Source organism: Mus musculus, chromosome X (genome assembly GCF_000001635.26).
Source record: "Mus musculus strain C57BL/6J chromosome X, GRCm38.p6 C57BL/6J".
Taxonomy (NCBI): domain Eukaryota; kingdom Metazoa; phylum Chordata; class Mammalia; order Rodentia; family Muridae; genus Mus; species Mus musculus.
Window position 1 is genome coordinate 27,334,445 of NC_000086.7, and position 22,094 is coordinate 27,356,538.

The 22,094-nt window shown below is 36.0% G+C and overlaps 1 pseudogene; it reads left to right on the top strand.

The window, feature by feature from the left end:
- Positions 1-377: 377 nt before the first annotated feature.
- On the top strand, positions 378-21,766 carry Gm7375 (annotated as a pseudogene).
- Positions 21,767-22,094: the final 328 nt, after the last annotated feature.

The following is a 22,094-nucleotide window of genomic DNA, read 5'->3' on the forward strand; positions in this document are numbered from 1 at the left end:
GGGATACATGAAGGAAATTGTAAGGGGAAGCATATATATATATATGTGTGTGTGTGTGTGTATGTATATATATACATATACATATACATATACACATACACATACACATACATATACACATACACACACATACACATATACACGTGTAACCATATTGAATATGTATGCAAAACTCTCTGATAAAGACAAATTATTAAAAATATAAGTGTTAAAAAACAAAAGAAACAATCTTTCAATGAGCTAAAATAATTATTTGACTTTTTGACATTTTTAACTATTTAAATGATACCTTTGGATTTAGATAACTACTTTTTTTTCTTTTTTCCTTTTTATTTATATTTTTTAACTAAGAAGACAACTGAGCGCTTAAGAGAAAAATGTCTATTAAGAAACTGCGGGTGATACCAAAGGAAGGTTACTTATTACTTGTTGACTTTGATTCAGATGAAGAAGAAGAGCAGGCTCATTCTGAAGGTATCCAGTCTTCAGTATTGATTGTGTCCTGCAGTTCATTAGACTTTTCCCAACTCACCTGCAATGGAAGAAGTCTTTTCTAAGTTTTCATGTACTTCATTTCTAATTTTACCTATATCTATATATTCCTATACCCGAGTTTTAGCAGTGCATATACCTACTCTTGGCACTTTAGACATAATATGTTGAGAAACAATAACTTGCTATGATTTTACCCCAGAAAAAGATCTGAACGGTGTTCCTATATGTTAGCAAAACATGAATTTATCTCATAAAACCTGCAAATAAATTATTTCATTCCTTTTTTCTATTATATATTTTCTTTATTTACATTTCAAATATTATCACCTTTTCTATTTCCCCTCTGCAAATCCCCTCTCCTCTCACCTCTCCCCCTGCCCCCAACACACCCACCCCCAATTCCTGGCCCAGGCATTCCTTAATACTGGGGCATAGGACCTTTACAGTACCAAGGGTCTCTCCTCCCGTTGATGACATACTAGGCCATCCTCTCCTACATATGCAGCTGGAGCCATAAGTCCCACCATCTGTTTTATTTGATTGGTGCTTTAGTCCCAGGGAACTCTGGGGGTACTGGTTAGTTCATATTGTTTATCCTCCTATGGGGCTGCAAACCCCTTATGCTCCTTGGGTACTTTCTCTAGCTCCATCATTGGGGACCCTGTGCTCAGTACAATGGATGTCTGTGAGCATTCACTTCTGTATTTGTCAGGCACTGACAGATCCTCTCAGGAGACAGCTATATCAGTCTCCTGTCCCCAAGCTCTTGTTGGCATCTGCCATAGTGTCTGGGTTTGTTGGTTATTTATTGGATTGATCCCTGAGTGAGGCAGTCTCTGGATTCATTCAGTCTCAGCTGCAAACTTTGTCTCTTTAACTCCTTCCATGGGCATTTTGTTTCCCATTCTAAGAAGGAATGACGTATCCACACTTTGGTCTTCCTTCTTCTTGAGTTTCATGGGTTTTGCAGGTTGTGTCTTGGTTATTGTGAGCTTCTGGCATAATATCCACTTATCAGTGAATGCATATCCTGTGTGTTCTTTTGTGATTGGGTTATCTCCCTTAGGAAGATATCATCAAGATCCATCCATTTGTCTAAGAATTTCAAGAATTCATTGTTTTTAATAGCTGTGTAGTATTTCATTATGTAAATGTACCACATTTTCTGTATCCATTCCACTGGGGAGGGACATCTGGGTTGTTTTCAGCTTCTTGCTATTATAAATAAAGATGCTATGAACATAGTGAAGCATGTCAGTATTACAAGTTAGAATATCTTCTGAGAATATGCCCAGGAGGAGTATTGCTGGATCTTCCAGTAAAACTATGTCCAATTTTCTGAGGAAACACCAGACTGACTTCCAGAGTGGTTTTACCAGCTTGCAATCTCACCAGCAATGGAGGAGTGTTCCTATTTCACCACATTCTCGCCAGCATCTGCTGTCATCTGAGTTTTAGATCTGAGCCATTCTGACTGGTATGAGGTGGAATCTCAGGTTTATTTTGACATGCACTTCCCTGATAATTAAGGATGATGAACATTTTTTAGGTGCTTCTCTGCCATTCGGTTTTCCTTAGTTGTGAATTCTTTGTTTATCTCTGTCCCCATTTTTTAATGGGGTTATTTGATTTTCTGGAGTCCAGATTCTTGAGCTCTTTATATATATTGGATATTAGTCCCCATCTGATTTAGGATTGGTAAAGATTTTTTCCCATCTATTGGTTGCTGTTTTGTCCTATTGACAGTGTCCTTTGACTTATAGAAGCTTTGCAATTTTATAAGGTCACATTTGTCTATTCTTAATCTTACAGCACAAGCCATTGCTGTTCTGTTCAGGAATTTTTCCCTTGTGCCCATGTCTTCGAAGCTCTTCCCCACTTCCTCCTCTATAAGTTTCAGTGTCTCTGGTTTTATGTGGAGTTCCTTGATCTACCTAGACTTGAGCATTGTGCAATGAGATGAAAATAGATCAATTTTCATTCTTCTACATGCTAACTGCCAATTGAGCCAGCACCATTTGTTGAAAATGTTGTCTTTTTTTCCACTGGATGGTTTTTGCTACTTTGTCAATGATCAAGTGACAATAGGTGTGTGGGTTCATTTCTGTGTCTTCAGTTCTATTCCATTTATCTACCTGTCTATCAGTATACCTGTACCATGCAGTTTTTATCACAATTGCTCTATAGTACAGCTTGAGGTCAGGCACGGTGATTCCAGGAGAGATTCTTTTATTTTTGAGAAGAGTTTTTGTATCCTAGGTTTTGTTCTTATTCCAGATGAATTTGCAAATAGCTCTTTCTAACTCAGTTAAGAATTGTGTTGGAATTTTCATGGGGATTGCATTAAATCTGTAGACTGCTTTCGGCAAGATAGCCATTTTTACTACATTAATCCTGCCAATCCATGAGCATGGGAGATCTTTCCATCTTCTGAGATTTTCTTTGATTTTTTCTTCAGAGACTTGACATTTTTATCATACAGATCCTTCTTTCACTTACTCAGTTAGAGTCACACCAACGTATTTTATATTATTTGTGACTATTCTGAAGGGTGTTGTTTCCCTAATTTCTTTTTCATCCTGTTTATTCTTTTTGTAGAGAAATGCCATTGATATGTTTGAGTTAATTTTGTATTCAGCTACTGCACTGAAGCTGTGTATCAGATTTAGGATTTCTCTGGTGTAATTTTTGGGGTCACTTATATATACTATCATATCTTCTGGAAATAGTGAGATTTTGTCTTCTTCCTTTCCAATTTGTATTCATTTGTTCTCTTTTTGTTGTCTAATTGCTCTGACTAGGACTTCAAGTACTATGTTGAATAGGTAGGGAGAAAGTGGGCAGCATTGTTTAGTCCCAGATTTTAGCGGGATTGCCTCCAGTTTCTCACCATTTAGTTTGATGTTGGCTACTGGTTTGCTATCTATTGCTTTTATTATGTTTAGGTATAGGCTTTGAATTCCTGATCTATCCTGGACTTTTACTATGAATGGGTGCTGTATTTTGTCAAATGTTTTCTCAGCATCTAATGAAATGATCATGTGATTTTTGTCTTTGAGTTTGTTTCTATAGTGGATTAAGTTGATGGATTTCTGTATATTAAACCATCCCTCATCACAGGGATCAAGTGTACTTGATCATGATGGATGATCATTTTTATGTATTCTTGGATTCAGTTTGCAAGGCTTTTATTGAATATTTTTGCATCAATTTTCATAAGGGAAATTGGTCTGAAGTTTCCTTTCTTCATTGGGTCTTTGTATGGTTTGAGTATAATTGTAATTCTGGCTTCATAGAACAAATTGAATAATGTCCCTTCTCTTTAGATTTTGCATAATGGTTTGAAGAGTATTGGTATTAGGTCTTCATGAAGATCTGATAGAATTCTGTACTAAACCCATCAGATCCTGGTCTTTTTTGTTTGGGAGACTATTAATGACTGCTTCTATTTCTTTAGGGGTTATGGGAGTATTTCTAGGGTTTATCTGATCCTGAATTATATTTGGTACCTGATATCTGGCTAGAAAAGTGTCCATTTCATCCAGATTTTCCAGTTTTGTTGAGTATAGGTTTTTGTAGTAGGATCTTATGATTTTTTGGATTTCCTAAGTTTCTGTTGTTATGTCTCCCTTTTCATTTCTGGTTTTGTTAATTAGGATGATGTCCCTGTGCCCTTTAGTGAGTCTGGCTAAGGGTTTACCTATCATGTTGATTTTCTCAAACAACCAGCTCCTGGTTTGGTTGATTCTTTGTATAGTTCCTTTGTTTCCACTTGGTTGATTTCAGTCCTGAGTTTGATTGTTTCCTGCCTTCTATTCCTCTTGGGAGAATTTGCTTCCTTTTGTTCTAGAGCTTTTAGTTGTGCTGTCAAGCTGCTCCTGTATCCTCTATCCAGTTTCTTTTTAGAGGCATTCAGGGCTGTGAAGTTTTCTCTTATTACTGTTTTCATTGTGTACCATATGTTTGGTTATGTTGTAGCTTCATTTTCATTAAACTCTAAAAAGTCTTTAATTTCCTTCTTTATTCCTTCCTTGACCAAGTTATCATTGAGTAGGTTGTTGTTCACATTCCACATATATGTGGATTTTCTATTACTTATATTATTATTGAAGATCAGCATTAGTCTGTGGTGATCTGATAGGATGCATGGGATTATTTCAATATTTTTATATCTGTTGAGGCATGTTTTGTGACTGATTATATGGTCAATTTTGGAGAAGGCCTCATGAGGTACAGAGAAGAAGGGATATCCTTTCGATTTAGGATAAAGTTTTCTATAGATATCAACTAAATCCATTTGTTTCATAACTCCTGTTGGTTTCACTGTGTCTGTTTTTAGTTTTTGTTTCCAGGATGTGCCCATTGATGAGAGAGGGGTGTTGAAGTCTTCCACTATTATAGTGTGCAGTGCAATGTGTATTTTGAGGTTTACTAAAGTTTCTTTTATGAATGTGGCTGCCCTTGCATTTGGAGCATAGATGTTCAGAATTGGGAGTTCCTCTTGGTAAATTTAATTTTGATGAATATGAAGTGTTCCTCCTTGTCTTTTTTGATAACTTTGGGTTGAAAGTCAATTTTTTTTGATATTCTAATGCCTACTCCAGCCTGTTTCTTGTGACCATCTGCTTGGAAAATTGTTTTCTAGCCTTTTACTATGAGGTAATATTTGTCTTTGTCTGTGAGATTTGTTTCTTGTATGAAACAAAATGCTGGGTCATGCTTACACATTAAGTCTATTAGTCTATGTCTTTTTATTGTGGATTTGAGTCCACTGATATTAAGAGATATTAAGAAATAGTCGTTGTTGGTTCCTGTTATATTTGTTTTTAGAGATGGAATTTTGTTCATGTGGCCATCTTCTTTTAGGTTTGCTGCAAGATTACTTTCTTGCTTTTTCTAGAATGTAATTTCCCTCCTTGTTTTGGTGTTTTCCCTTCATTATACTTTGAAGGGCATGATTTTTTGGAAGATATTGTGTAATTTTGCTTTTGTCATAGAATACCTTGGTTTCGCCATCTATGGTAAAAGAGTTTTACTGTGTATAGTAGCCTTGGTTGGCATTTGTGCTCTCTTAGGGTCTGTATGTCAACTGTCCTGGATCGTCTGGCTTTCATAGTCTCTGGGGAGAAGTTAGGTGAAATTCTGATAGGTCTGCCTTTATATGTTACTTGAACTGTTTTCCCTTACTGCTTTTAATATTCTCTTTGTTGTGTGCATTTGGTGTTTTGATTATTATGTGATGGCAGGAATGTCTTTTCTGGTCTAAAGTATTTGGGGATCTGTAGGCTTCTTTTATGTTCATGGGCATCTCTTTCTTTAGGTTAGGGAAGTTTTCTTCTATAATTTTGTTGAAGATATTCACTGGCCCTTTAAGTTGGAAATCTTACTTCTCATCTATACCTATTATCCTTAAGTTTTGTTTTCTCCTTGTATCCTCAATTTCCTTGATGTAATTATTTCATTTATAAAAGCTGTTTCAAAAACTCACGTGGGCAGTTTTTCCAGAGAAATGCAAATTGAAAATACTTTATTAACTATTACTTATATAGCATACTTTCAAATGTTTCCATTTTCTATTGTCAATATAGTAAAAAGGCCAGCATTTGGCAAACATGAGAATATGCCGCCTCACGTAGAAGCAGATGAAGATATAAGGTAATATTTTCAATTTTTCCCAGTTCAATAGAGTACTTCAAAAGTAGTGTTTGTGATCCCTTCACTGGAGGAGTAGATTCAGGAAAATCAACAATTCATGGTCAGATGCAACTATATATTGAGTTCAAGCCCTGCTTGGGGTCCTTAAGTCCTTGTCATCACAAACACATAGCAACTTGGACAATATAGCCACCTGCATGGGATCTTCCCAGATATAAACACAAACAAAAGGAGAAACATCATAAAAATAAGAGGGGGACCATCTGGGAAGAAGAAGGGTCTCAGCAAGTGTGGGAGAGTTATGAATAAACTACTGTGGGGTATAAATGTATGAATTGTTAAAAGTAAATAATTCAGGTTCACTTTGGTTGTCTACCATGTATTTTATATGAATATGACATTTGTTCCAAACCACACATTATATATCTATTCTAAATAATTAAAAGAAGTTCCTGTGTAAAGTTTTTTTTTGTGTGTGTGCTAGGCAAATGCTCTACCAGTCCACTATATTTCTAGCTTTAAAATTTTATTGTCCTTTCTTCACAGAGATGAACAAGACAGTATGTTGGATAAATCTGGAGGTAGGTGTTTTTGGAGATATTTGCCTGTTGTTTGAAGAGGACAGAAGATGGCATCAGATCTCTATAAACCCTATAGCATAGGAGGATAATTTTAGGTTTCACAATAATTGTAGTTTTCTTTAAAACACATACAGATGACTACTCACCCAACATTCAGAAACAAAGATTAGCTGAAGGTGTACCTCAGTGGTACAGCACCATGTAAAAGCTATGAGTTTCATCTTCAGTGGTGAAAAAAAAAACCCAACCAACACACGAAATTAACAAAACACCTACCAAACAAACAAAAAACAACAATAAGCCTCACAAATGAAATGTTAGTTTTTCCAGTTTGCCCAATTAACTGTAAAGTGAGCAAGAAATGCAATTGGCTATTGTAAGGAAACAAACAAAACCAGCATTAAGCATTTTAGGAACTTAAATTTAGGCATGATTAGAGAAATATGCACCCCCCCCAAAAAAAAAAAAAGACAGTGGCTACAGCAACATAACAAACCCTGCAGAGGGGCTAGAATTATGGCTCATTTGGTAAAGTGCTTTCCTTGAAAATATATGGACTTAAGGTGGGGGCCTAGAATCCACTTTAAAAATGCAGGCTGCAGTCCAGTGCTGAGTAGGTAGAGATAGCTAGCTGGCTAGCCAGGCTAGTGACGTCGGTGAGCTGCAGATTCAGAGAGACCCTGTCTCTGAAGATTTAAGTTGGATCAGGCAGTGGTGGCGCATGCCTTTAATCCCAGCATTTGGGAGGCAGAAGCAGGGGGATTTCTGTGTTTGAGGCAACCCTGGTCTACAGGGTGAGTTCCAGGACAACCAGGGCTATACAGAGAAACCCTGTCTGGAAAAACAAACAAACAAAAAATGTAAGTTGGAATATGATTGAGAATACAGTCTTCTTCTGCACACATATACTGAAATGTATACACATCATTTTTGCTGAATCTCTTTTTATGATTTACAGAATCCTTTAAAATTATGTTTTTTTTCTTTTTCTGGAAATAGACAATATGAGGAAAGTGTCATATTTCTATAATCTCCACTGTATATTAAAAATAAACATCTATCGAGAGAAATGATCCAGCATACCTTAAAACACACACAGGGCAGGGATGGAAAGATAGCTTTCAAATTAAGACCACTTGTTGCTCTTGGGGAAAACCAAGGTTTAGTTCCTAGGACCCATATAATGGCTCACAACCATTTGTAATTCTAGATCCCGGGGATTTGGCATCCTATTCTAGTTTCTATGAGCACCAGACATGCATGTTGAACAAATACAAACATGCAAAAGCACGTTAGTTAAATAAATAAAACAAATCCGAAATACACATAACAGCCCCTTCAACTGAAACAAAGTAGGAGAGTCTTCTTTGGGGTTCATTTTATTTTAACTTTCAAGTTAGTATTGCAAACTTGGAAAATGGAAAACTTCTGGGTAGTAGTGGCAGCTAAAATACTATCTCTTATTTGCTGCTTGGATGACAGATGACTGATAGAGCCTCTCTCACTTTAGTAAGCATGTGCAAACACGGCCAATCAGCAAGGGGCTTGGCTGAGATTGTTTTCCAGCTGCCCAATCCCTGTTACCCAGTATGCTTTGTGGTGGCCACGAAGCTGAGTTCTTGAGGAAGGGAAGTTTCTTGAGGAAGCATGGTAGGGGGAAGTCTCTGTGGAGGTAGTCAGTGACCTGTTAAAAGATGGTTAATAATGGTTCAGGTGGGGGTCCGGATGGGGTGAAGGTGGAGGGGAGGAGGTGTTACTTCCAGAGTAAGGAGAGGAGATGACCCTCCCTGGACTCCGGATAGCACTGCTGCTGGGTTCACAATCGACTTTACCCACTTAGACCTCTGCGGTGAAAAACGGAGAACTTCACTAAGGGCAGGAGTTTGAACAGTCTAGTATCTAGCAGAAAGCAGGAAGGCCATGGAATTGGAGACCCTGAAAGTCTTCCTTGGGCCTGGGGATGTGAAGTGTGAGTAAACTGGAGGTCAGTTAGTGGCAGAAACAGACTAGAACCTTTTCTGTGCTGCTGCTACCCGACAGAAATTTATTAAAAACAAACTGAAGACGAGTCTTCATTTTCTTCTACCTGGTGTTGAAAGGCCAGATTGCCGAAACTTGTATATATAGGATCCAAACGGCCTCAAAATCCCGAGGCTCCTCTCAGCCTCTGAAGTGCTGGAACTTCAGACATACTTCAGGCCAGGCTGTGTTTATTTATGTGTTGTTTTGGTTTAGGGAAGTAAGCTCTAACTCTGTATCTCAGGAGTGTCTGAAACCTCATGTGCAGCTTGAACTGGCCTTGAAACTGAAGTCCTCAGCCTTACAAATGTACTGGGACCTGAGGAAACATGCTTGTTTTATTTTTACTTTTAAAATTTGTGGGGGTTTTTCATAGTTGAAGATTGAACCCAGAGCTTCTTGCTGTAGCAGTGAAATATATGTCCAGCCAGACAGAACTTTATAATTTAGATTTGTATTTCGATGAAAAAGATTGAGGAGCTTGGTTGTGATAATAGCAACTATGATTTTATTTGGAGATTGAGATGCAGACACATTTTCTCTAACTTATCAAAAACCTTGCAGGAATGGGACCAACATGCAGATCCTCTTATGTTTAGATATAAACCCACATGAAGTCACAGTTAAAGCCATCATAGTGTGTGTGTGTGTGTGTGTGTGTGTGTGTGTGTGTGTGTGTGTGTGTCTGTGTGTGTGTGTGTGTAAGAGAGAAAGAGAGAGAGAGAGAGAGAGAGAGAGAGAGAGAGAGAGAGAGAGAGAGAGAGAGAGTTTTAAAGTAAAAAATAACACACCTCTATTCTTTTATAGTAAGGAAGACCAAGATACTTTATTCAACTTAAATAATTCTTTTTAAAAATGTGTACATATTAAAGTTAAGGTTATTAATGGCTATCTTTGAAGCCAACTATTGTGTTCCATGTTTAAATACTAAAGTCTTTAGTATTAAATCAGAGGGTAATAGAAATATGGTTTTATCTTTAAACCCTTTTTGCAATTATGAAGTGCTGTTTTTGTAAAAATCATTCCTTAATGTTATTTTATATTTCAATTTTATTAGTTTAAGTGATTTTTTTTAATTCAAATGGCTTGAGAAAATTTCTTTTTATTTTAAATCAGAAAACGTAAGTTTCTCAGAGGAATGGCAGCGTTTTGCACGTTCTGTAGAGACACCAATGGAAAACTGGAATTTGTTAAGTGGTGAACAGCAAGTTAGGAATGCTTCAGAATTGGACCTTATGGAAGGTACCAAATATTTAATGATGGGCATTGATGTTACACTTCCTTTTTTCTCAGTTGTTCTTCTTAGGCTTGTAAAGGAGATCAAAAATCTCATATTGTATCTCTTGTCTTTAATCACAACATATAAATAAACAGCTTAAAACATATTTTTAGATGACAATTAGACATTACTTGATTTTGTTTAACTTCTAGGCAAATAATAGATCTGCTTTAAAACCTAATGTTGGCACTATGCCTGAATGATCACAAAGTATTTCATTAAAATTTGCAAAATAACATAATTGTTTTAATATCTTGTTTTATTACGAACCCAGTACAGAATCCAGTAACTCATGATGATGGGAATGCAAATCCTGAAGAAGTAGTTGGAGATACATGGTAATGTGTTCAAACTTATTATTTCCTTCTTAGTGTAAGTACTTCCAGAAAAATTTAATTGATTGTATAGCAAGTAATGTATATTAATAATTGGAATATGATATATACTATAAACAATATTTCTATAAGATTAATCCTTAATTTTAATGGTTTTCTTGGAGGGTGTAATGTTGTGGGTCAAACTCTCATCGTCCTGCTTGTAGGACAAAAGCTGAGCAATCAAACAGTATCCCCAGCATCCTTACTTTGTAAAGCTTTAATTACTTCACAGATCTCCAGTACAAAATATACTGGGAAATTTTGAAGGTACATTTTTGGATATATAATTTGTTTAAACTATATAGTATTAACATAATTTATATATTAGGAAGTATTGATTAATATACTATATGACATCTTAATGACTTATTTATATGTAGTATTTTGTGAATATTTTTTTTAATTTAATTTATTTATTATGTGATATTATCTTTATTTACATTTCAAATAATAGCCCTTTCCTGGTTTCACCCCAGAAACTCCCTATTCCATTACCCCTCCCTGTGCTTCTATGAGGGTGTTTGCCCACCCACCCACTCCCACTTCCCCACCCTCGCATGTGGGTACACTGGGGCATTGAACCTTCACAGGACCAAGGACCTCTCCTCCCACTGATGTCTGACAAGGCCATCTTCTGCTATATATGCACTGGAGCCATGGGACCCCCTCTTTTGTTGATGGCTTAGTCCCTGGGTGCTCTGGGAGGTCTGGTTCGTTCATATTGTTGTTCTTCCTATAAGGTTGCAAACCCCTTCAAATCCTTCAGTCCTTCCTCTAACTCCTCCACTGGGAATCCTATGATCAATCTGATGGTTGGCTGTGAGCATCAGCCTCTGTTCTTGCCAAGCTCTGTCAGAGCCTCTCAGGAGAAAGTCATATTAGGCTCCTGTCAGCAAGCACTTGTTGGCATCCACAATCGTGACTGGGTTTGGTGTCTGTATATGGGATGGATACACAGTTTGGGCAGACTCTAGATGGTCATTCCTTCAGTCTCCGCTCTGTACTTTGTCTCCATGTTTCCTCCCAGGAGTATTTTGTTCCCCATTCTAAGAAGGACTGAAACACCCACACTTTTGTCTTCCTTCTTCTTGAGCTTCTTGCGGTCTGTGAATTACATTTTGGGTATTCTGAGCTTTTAGACTAATATCCACTTATCAGTGAGTGCATACCATGTTTGTACTTTTGGGATTGGGTTACCTCACACAGGATTATATATTTTAGATCCATCCATTTGCCTGTGAATTTCATGAAGTAATTGTATCTGTACCATTACCATACATTTTTATCATTATTTCTCTATAATACAGCTTGAGGTCGGGAATGATTCCCCCTGAAGTTCTTTTATTGTTGAGAATAGTTTTTTGATATACTGGATTTCTGTTATTCCAAATGATTTTTCAAATTGCTCTTTCTATCTCTATGAAGAATTGAGTTTGAATTTTGATGGAGATTGCATTGAATCTGTTGATTGCTTTTGGCAAGATGGCCATTTTTACTAAATTAATTGTGCCAATCTATGAGCATGGGAGATCTTTCCATCTTTTGAGATTTTCAATTTCTTTCTTCAGAGACTTGAAGTTCTTATCATACAGATCTTTCGCTTGCTTGGTTCGAGTCACACCAAGGTATTATAATTTGTGACTATTGTGAAGGGTGTTGTATCCATAATTTCTTTTTCAGCCTGTTTATCCTTTGAGTAGAGGAAAGCTACTGATTTGCTTGAGTTAATTTTATATCCAACCACTTTGCTGAATTTGTTTATCAGGTTTAGGGGTTCTCTGTTGGAATTTTGGGGGTCACTTACATATACTATCATATCATCTGCAAATAGTGATATTTTGAATTCTTCCTTTCCAATTTTTATCCCTTTGACCTCTTTTTGTTATATAGTTGCTATGGATATAACTTCTAGTACTATAAAATACTACTATATTATATACTACTGTGAATAGGTAGGAAGAGAGTGATCTTGTCTTGTCTGATATTAGTGGGATTGCATCAAGTTTCTCTCCATTTATTTTGATGTTGGATACTGGTTTGCTCTATATTGCTTTTACTATGTTTAGGTATGGGCCTTGGCTTCTTGATCTTTCCAAGAATTTTATCATGAAGAGTTGTTGAATTTTTGCAAATGATTTCTCAGCATCTAATGAGATAATACTGTGTTTTTTTTCCTCAAGATTGTTTACATAGTGGATTACGCTGATGGATTTCCATATATTGAACCATCCCTGTATCCCTGGGATGAAGAACATTTGATCATGAAGGATGATCATTTTAACGTGTTCTTTGTTTGGGTTTACCAGAATTTTATTGAGTATTTTTGCATCAATATTCATAAGTGAAACTGGTCTCAAGTTTCCTTTCTTCATTTGGGTCTTTGTATGTTTTGGGTATAAGTGTAATTGTGGCTTCATAGAAAATTGAATAGTGTTCCTTCTCTTTTGATTTTGCATAAAAGTTTGAAGAGTATTGGTATTAGGTCTTCTTTGAAGGTCTGATAGAATTCTGTACTAAACCCATCCGATCCTGGGGTTTTATTTTTGGTGAGGGGGTGGGAGCCTATTAAAGACTGCTTCTATTTCTTTAGGGGTTATACGAGTGTTTACAGGGTCTATTTGATCCTGATTTAAATTGGTACCTGATATCTGTCTAGACAGTTGTCCATTTCATCCAAATTTTCCAGTTTTGTTAAGTATAGGCTCTTATAGTAGGATCTGATAATTTTTTTTGGGGGGGGTTCCTAAGTTTCTGTTTTTGTGTCTCTCTTTTCATTTCTGGTTTTGTTAATTTGGACTCTGTGCCCTCTCTTTAGTCTACCTAAGGGTTTATCTATTTTGTTGATTTTCTCAAAGAACCAGCTCCTGGTTTGGTTGATTCTTTGTATAGTTCTTTTTGTTTCCACTTGTTTCATTTCAGCCCTGAGTTTGATTATTTCCTGCCTTCTACTCCTCTTGGGTGAATTTGCTTCCTTTTGTTCTAGAGCTTTTAACTGTGCTGCCAGGCTGCTAGTGTATGTTCTCTCCAGTTTCTTTTTTGGAGGCACTCAGAGCTATTAGTTTTTCTCTTAGAATGCTTTCATTGTGTCCCATAAGTTTGGATATGTTGTAGCTTCATTTTCATTAAACTCTAAAAGTCTTTAATTTCTTCCATGACCGAGTTATCGTTGATTAGACTGTTGTTCAACTACCACGTGTATATATATATATATATATATATATATATATATATATATATATATATATATATATATTTATATATATATATATATGGGTTTTGTATAATTTATATCATTATTGTTGTTGTTGTTGTTGTTGTTATTATTATTATTATTATTATTATTATTTGGGGGGTTAAGACAGGGTTTTTCTGTGTATCCCTGGCTGTCCTGGAACTCACTTTGTAGACCAGGCTGGCCTTGAACTCAGTAATCCACATGCCTCAGTGTCCCAAGTGCTGGGATTAAAGGCATGTGCCCCCATGCCTGGCTTATTTATATTATTATTGAAGATAAGCCTTAGTCCGTGGTGACTTGATAGGATGCATGGGATTATTTAAATATTTTATATCTGTTGAAGCCTGTTTTGTGACCCATTATATGGACAGTATTGGAGAAGGCATCATGAGGTGTTGAGAAGAAGGCACATTCTTTTGTTTTATGATAAAATGTTCTATGTTATCTATAGATATAGATATCTGTTAAAACAATTTGTTTCATAACTTCTGTTAGTTTCACAGTGTCTCTCTTTTGTTACTGTTTCCAGGATCTGTTCATTGCTGAGAGTGGGGTGTTGAAGTTTCCCACTATTATTATGTAGGGTACAATATATACTTTGAGCTTTAGTAAAGTTTCATTTATGAATTTGGTTGCCCTTGCATTTGGAGCATGGATGTTCAGAATTGTGAGTTCATCTTTGTTGATTCACCCTTTGACAAGTATAGTGACAGTCCTTATCTTTAAAAAACAAAAACAAAAGAAAAACAATAAAAAAAACAAAAAAAAAAAACAATAACAAAAACCTTTTGGTTGTAAGTTGATTTTATTCCATAGTAGAATGGCTATTCCATCTTGTTTCCTGGAAATATTTGCTTGGAAATTTTTTTCCAGACTTTTCCTCTGAGGTAGTGTCTGTCTTTGTCACTAAGGAGGGTTTCCTGTATGCAGCAAAATCCTGGGTTCTGTTTATGTATCCAGTCTATTACTCTATGTCTTTTATTGGGGAATTGAATCCATTTCTATGAAGAAATATTAAAGACCAGTGACTGTTGGTTGTTTCCTGTTACTTTTGTTGTTTGAGGTGGAATTATGTTTATATTGCTATCTTCTTTGGGGTTTGTTGAAAGAAGATTTCTTTCTTGATTTTTGTATGGTGTAGTGTTTCCCTCCTTGTGTTGTAGTTTTCCATCTATTTTTTTGAAGGTTTCGATTCGTGGAAAGATATTGTGTGAATTTGGTTTTATCATGGAATACTTTGGTTTCTCCATCTACGGTAATTGATAGTTTTGCTGGGTATAGTAGCCTGGGCTGGCATTTGTGTTCTCTCAGGGTCTATATAACATCTGTCCAGAATCTTCTGGCTTTTATAGTCTCTGGTGAGAAGTCTGGTGTATTTCTAACAGGTCTGCCTTTTTATGATATTTGACTTTTTTCCCTTACTGCTTTTAATATTTTATCTTTAGTGCATTTGTTGTTCTGATTATTATGTGTCGGCAGGAATTTCTTTTCTGGTCCAGTTTATTTGGAGTTCTGTAGGCTTCTTGCATGTTCATGTGCATCTTTCTTTAGGTTTGGGAAGTTTTCTTCTATAATTTTGTTGAAGATATTTGCTGGCCCTTTGACTTGGGAATCTTCTCTCTCTTCTATACCTATTTTCCTTAGGTTTTGTCTTCTCATTGTGTCCTGGATTTCCTGGATGTTTAGGGTTAGGAGATTTTTGCATTTTGCATTTTCTTTCACTGTTGTGTCAATGTTTTCTATGGTATCTTCTGTACCTGAGATTCTCTATTCTATCTCTTGTATTCTGTTGGAGATGCTTGCATCTATGTCTCCTAGGTTTTCTTTCTCCAGGTTCATCTCTCTTTGTGAGTTTTTATTCTGTATTTCCATTTTTAGATCTAGATGGTATTTGTTCAATTCCATCACCTGTTTGATTGTGTTTTCTTTAACTTTTTAAGGGATTTTTGTGTTTCCTCTTTAAGGGCTTCTAGCTGTTTTCCTGTATTTCTTTAATGGAACTATTTTTGTTCTTAAAGACCTCTATCATCATCATGAGATGTGATTTTGAATCTGAATCTTTCTTTTCCAATGTGTTGGGGTATTCAAGACTTGCTCTGTTGGCCAAACTGGTTTCTGATGACACCGACTAGTCTTGGTTGCTATTGCTTATATTCTTGCACTTACCTCGTGCCATCTCATTTTCTTTGGTGCTACCTTCCCTTGCTGTCTCTGTCTGGAGCCTGTCCCTCCTGTAATCCTAGTTGTGTCAGAACTCATAGGAGTCCAGCTATCTCTGAGATCTTGGGATCCTGGGATCCTGATATTTTGGGTGTGTCTGAGCTCCTGGAAGTCATGCTGCCTCTTGGATCTTGAAATCCTGGTGTGACCAATCTCCTGAGATCCTGCTGTGTCAGAGCTCCTGGGGGTTAAGCTTTTTCTTGGTGTTGCAAGATTTGGTGAGGTGCCAGAGCCCTAGGTTTTCTCTAGACACAGTTGCATACTGCAAGGAACCTGTGCCTCTGGCCGGGAGGATGATTTTGTTTCCCTGGTTCTTGTGGGGGTCCCAGATACACAGGGTGTTGGGAAAGATATTGTGCCCTCAGCTCTGCTCTTCTGTCAGAACTCCAGTGTTCCTGGGTGTGTCTGATCTCCTGGGAGTCGAGCTTCCTCTGTGATCCTGTGATCTTTAGCATTTCAGAATACCTGAGAGTCGTGCTCCCTCTGGGTGTTTTAAGAGTGGGTGCAAAGCCAGTACCCCAGGTCTGATCCAGGTACAGTTTCAGAACAGATGGAATCCATGCAACTGGAAAGGCAGGAGTTCCTGTGTCCCTGGATCCTTAGGGACTCAGTTACTCCTGATGTTGGGGCCATTCCTGTGATCCTGGGAGTGTTAGAGCACCTGGGATTTGAGCTTACTCTGGGTATTGTGGGACTAGGTCAGCACCCAAGAACTACTCATGACATGGACTCTTGCAAATATTTTTGATTTAGCATCATGGACTTATTTTTGCCTGTGGTACAGAAGTGAAAATGGTGCTTTTTCAACAGGTGTGACATTAATTAAACTTAATTTTATTTTTTTCATATATTTCTGTCTGTGGTGCATATATACACATGTGGAGGGCAGAGGAGGATGTTGGGTTTTGCTCTATTTCTTTCCACCTTATTCCCGTAAGACCTGCTCTTTCACTGAACATGTAGCTAGATAAGCAGCCAGCAAGTCCTAGCAATTCTCACTCTGCCTACCACAGTGCTGCTATTGTAGAAGCAAACATCCATGGTTAGTTTTCTAAATGGGTACTAGAATCAAACTTGCGAACGTCCTCATTTCACAGTAAACCCTATTTATTACTGAGGCATTTTCATAACTGCATTGAAGGGATTTTTAGAGGAAAAAAATGATGTAAACTTTTCTACATTCCATGTATTCAAAGCTAAGTGATATGTATACAAAATTCTGTACATGCAACAGTATTTCGTTGACCCAGTATTAATTTTATATTAAGTCAGTTTCTTTTCTTAAACTCCTCTGTGCTTTTCTTTATATGACACAATGGAAAAATGAATTCTTTAATATAACCCTTATTACTTATTTTTTTAAATTTTATTTTATGGGTATGTTTGTTTTGCTTGATTGTGTGTATGTACACATCTTGTATGTCTTGTACCTGAGGAGGCCAGATGAAGGCATTGAATTCCCTGGAACTGGAGTTATAGGTTGTGAGCAACCTTGTGGATGCTGGGAATCCATTCTCAGATCTCTGGAAGGGAACCAGTGCTCTTAACTGATGAATCATCTCACCAATCCCCTCACTGATTTTTATAAAATGAATTATGTAACTGAAAGTGAAAGACAAATTTACTAACCAGTGAGGGAATGAAACTCAGATCCCAAAGAATCTATTTTAAATTATATGTAATTGAATGTTGCATGAGCTTTCTTAGAGGATAATAATTTGTCTTTGATATATAGTCTCACTATGTATGTCAGGCTGGCTTGAATTTTCCTAAGTAACCTATGTTGTCCTTTACACTGGAAATCTCCTGCTAAGCTTCCTAGACTAGGATCATAGACCCAAAACGTCTTACATGGCTTAAGAAACAATGCTCTTAATACCTATTTTTCAGACATATTTGTGTATTAGTGTTTTGCTTACAGGTATATATGCGCACCACATATGTGCCTGTTGCCCATACATATAAGATGATTATTTCAGACGCCTTGGACTGGAGTCACATAAAGAGAAAACACATGGAAACTTATATCAAAGATTCTTTCAAAAAAATGCAACCAGAAATTAAAATGACTTTGGCAAACGAACAAATGTGAGAGGTAGAGTTGTTAGTTTTGTAGGGTCACATTTGTATCATTTTAAAAATTATATGTGGCTGAAGTTGAAAAAAAAACATTACTGAGCTTTTAGTAAAAATGTGTGTCTTTGATTTTGTCTAAGCAGTTAACCATATAACTTCATGCCTTCAAGTAAACTAAATCTAATTCTTAGAAATCTGTGAAAATTTTTATTTTCTACTTTAAGTACCTGTTAATGAGATTTTAAAATTTGATTTACATTAATTGTGGAAACACAGAAGTCTTACACAAAATCTTAGAAATGTAATTTGTTGTTTATTATGTTTAACAATATGGAAAAAAATCAATTACATATGCAGACAATTTGTATATTTTAATTGACTTATGTTTTGCACTAAGTCTTAACTGAATCAATATAGGAAAATAAATTAGACATTATATTTGATAGAAAATAATGAAAAAATACTTTGAAATACAATTAATATTCTAAAATAAGATATATATGTATTAAAACTTCTTTAATTTTTGAAAAGCTAAAACATAAAAGAAGACTTCTCTGATAATCTTTCAGGGAAAAAAAACTATAATGATTTCCCATTAGATAATTTTTTACTGCTGTTTTTCTTTTTATAGTATGAAATGGTCAATTTAATTTGTTTTGAGTGGTCTTTTTCATATCGGTATGAAATGTGACTGCTTTTATTACTGTGCTTTACAGAAAGAAGATCAACAACAAATTGTGTGAGCAGAAGTTTGATATGGATATACAGAAATTCAATGAAGAACAAGATAAATCAGTGGTTGGTATCATAACTAACTTCATAATTAACCTAGAATAACTAAGTATCAAGTAGGAATGGAGAAACTAGCCTTGTGTTGGGCACATGAAACGAAGTTAAGTTTCATTATCTATCTATCCTTGGTTCTGTTCTAGTCCTACTGAATTGTAAAGCAGAGAAGTATGATCACATACTATATCAATGAAAACCACTAGGTATTTTCTTGTAGACCAGATTATAAATTTTCAAGAGGCAGACTTTTGCTGAAAGATGAAGAGAGGATTACCAGTTTCTACAAAAGTAAGCACACTATGTCAGCCTCAGGTACAGTTGAAAGGAGAGAGAAAGCTTACTTACTGGTGTCATCTGGACTCTGTTGTTAATATTCGAAAGCCATCTCAAACTGGCAAATCAGTTCTTAGAATCCTAAACTTAGTACAAATTTAGTAACAGTGGATAGAAACAACCTTTCTCAACAGCCCTGGCAGAATATTCCTGTGGAAGAATATCACCAAACTATTTTAGATCATCTCTCCATTACTGTACCAATGACTGTAGTCATCACATAGTTTCCAAGTAAGATCTGAGATGATGACCATATTAACTATTTTTTATTTGATTGGTTAACAGTTTGAGAAGTATTCAATTTGAAATGAACAGGAGATCCATTCCTGCCTGGGAAGGCATTGAGGAAGCCGCCATTATGAGTCAGTTCTGGAAAGAGATAGGGACTAAAGATAAAAAGTAAATAAATACTCCAATTGAAGGCAATTTTTAAACCTTGAACCCTGGATGAAATTTCAAGGGGGAGTAATCATCTATGTATATGAGGAGTCTAAAGACAGACTCCCAGAGTACTTCAATATTTGTAATTCTGCATGAGGTGGGGGTGAGGGGGTGAGAGTGAACCAGAAAGGGAAGAGAACAATTGGTACAAATAAAACTACCATGAGTGAAGGAAAACATTTAAGGAAGAAAAGTTCACTAACTTTGTCATATGCTGCTAATGGGTCAAATAAAATAGATTTGCAGGGCTTGAAGATGGTTTATTTGGTAATCTTTCTCACTGTAGGCATGGAGACTCGAGTTTATATTCCCTGAGTAAGCATGCACGCACACACCTCCACCACCACCACTACCACCAACACCACCAACAACAAAACAAACAAGCAAAACTAAAAACAAACCACCACAACAATAAAAGTTGGTGTGGTGGTGAGCATTTTAGAACCACCAAACTCAGATTTAGTTCAGAGATAAGAAGATTCCCAGAGCTTCCTAGCCACCAGTTGTAGCCTAATGGATGAATTCTAGGTTCATTGAGACCCTGTCTCCCAAACAGTGGGATGCAACCAAAGAAGACACCCAATATTAATCCTTTGTCTCCATATGTATGCACGTGTACATTTTTTAAAGAGAAACTTCACAAAGTGGAGGTCATTGTACTTAATCAGGATGATTTGAGTGGAAATGTGAGGTACAAAACTGATCACTGTGAATAAAGGACAAAATAGGAATGTAGTAGCAGAAGGAGAAAAGGTGTAAACAGCCTGTCTTAATTTTTTAAATGCAAATTACCATGGTTGTCTGCCAACATAAAGAATACAAAGAGAAATTTATATTACTACTTCCATTGTTACTTGAGATTGGAACCTAGATAAAACAAATCTACCACTAAACTTTGTCCCCAGACATCTTTTTACACTTTATTTTGAGGCAGGGTATCTTTAAGTGATCAAAACTATTCATGATCTTGTGATCATTCTAACTCAAACTTTATAAAAGTTAGTTTTATAGGCATTACACTGACGACCAGCTAAAGTCATAAATTTAAAATAACAGTTACAGTTGGTGAAACTCTTGACAATAGTTGAGAAAAGTGAAGATGTTTGACTTAGTAAAGAATAAGTATAAGGCATCCTTAAGAAAGGAAAAGAAAGTAGAAGACATGGCACATACACCTTAGGTGGGGGCTAGATACAGAGATGAGGTAGTGAACCACCTCCTGGGATTACTTCTGCTGGTTAGAAAAAGGAGGCCACCATATGGTAAAAGCATTAACACTAGCTAGAGTTAAGCTTCCAGGGCTAGGATTTTACCAAGTTCATGTTTACATGGTGCATGCCTATAAACTTAAGTACTTGAGAGGCTAAGGCCAGTCTCTGCAGCATGGCAAACACTTTCTCATAAAAAAAAGTTTTATTAACCCACAATTGGTAGTATAATTGTATTTCATGTTACTTAAAAATATAAGTATATTTAGTCATAATAGTTGTTAAAATGTTAAATCACTTGGAAAACTATTCCTTTTACATTTCATATGGAATTATTTTTGCTCACGTAAATATTTTAGTATTGGAAATACATTAAGTGGTTGGTTGTTAGCCTAGCATTCATGCTGCATGGCAGTAAAAACAAAAATGAACAGAATTGTTACAGTAATGTTTTCCTTTTACATTTGTAGAACAATTATCAAAAAGAACAACAAGCATTAAAACTGTCCGAATGTAGTCAGAATCTGACCCTGGAAGCAATTGAAGACATGCATGAGAAGTCCATGGAGGTATGTTGCACATGGTCCATAAAATGTCCTTAGGAAACGAAATATGTTTTAGGAATCAAAAAGTTTAACTACTTGATATTTTGAATTATTTCTTACTGAAGTGACTGATATTATCTGTAAAATCCTAATGACTTTGTAGGAATTATTCAAGACATGAAATGATAAATTGGGAATTTGACCTCAGATGTACCTCATAGTTTATTAACACTATAATTATCCTGCTTAACTAAACATAGCACATCTATACATCATTTGCAGAGAATCTTTCATATTTGTATCCTTTGGAGTTTCTTTAGTAAGAAGTGCTTTTCTGTTTTAGGGTTTGATGAACATGGAGACCAACAACTACGATATGCTTTTTGATGTAGATGGTGAAGAGACATTATGAAGCATACTCTGAAGTACTCTTCTCCTTTCCCATCTTCAGACTAATGAAGCATACATATTTCTCACTTGCTGGTACATTTGTAACCAAATAAAAAATTCACTAACATTTTTGTCTCCTATGAAACAGAGTTTGAAAGGCTCTTTAATCCTTGTAATTCTGATGATTCTAAGAAGGAAGTTAACCCCCGTGAAGTGATTACAAAGTTAACTAGGAGGTATACCTTTAGAGTCAAAATAGAACTCCTTTATTTTTAAACATCTTTAATCATTTTCTTGTTTAAGTGTAAGAGCCTCTTTATATTAACTTCCAAACAAAATCTAAATGAATAAGTGAGTGGCAAATAGTCCTTTGTACCGAACTTCCACACACTAATGTAGTGAATTATTTAAAATTTATTCCTTAATCTTTTTTTAAAGTCTAGACTTTATC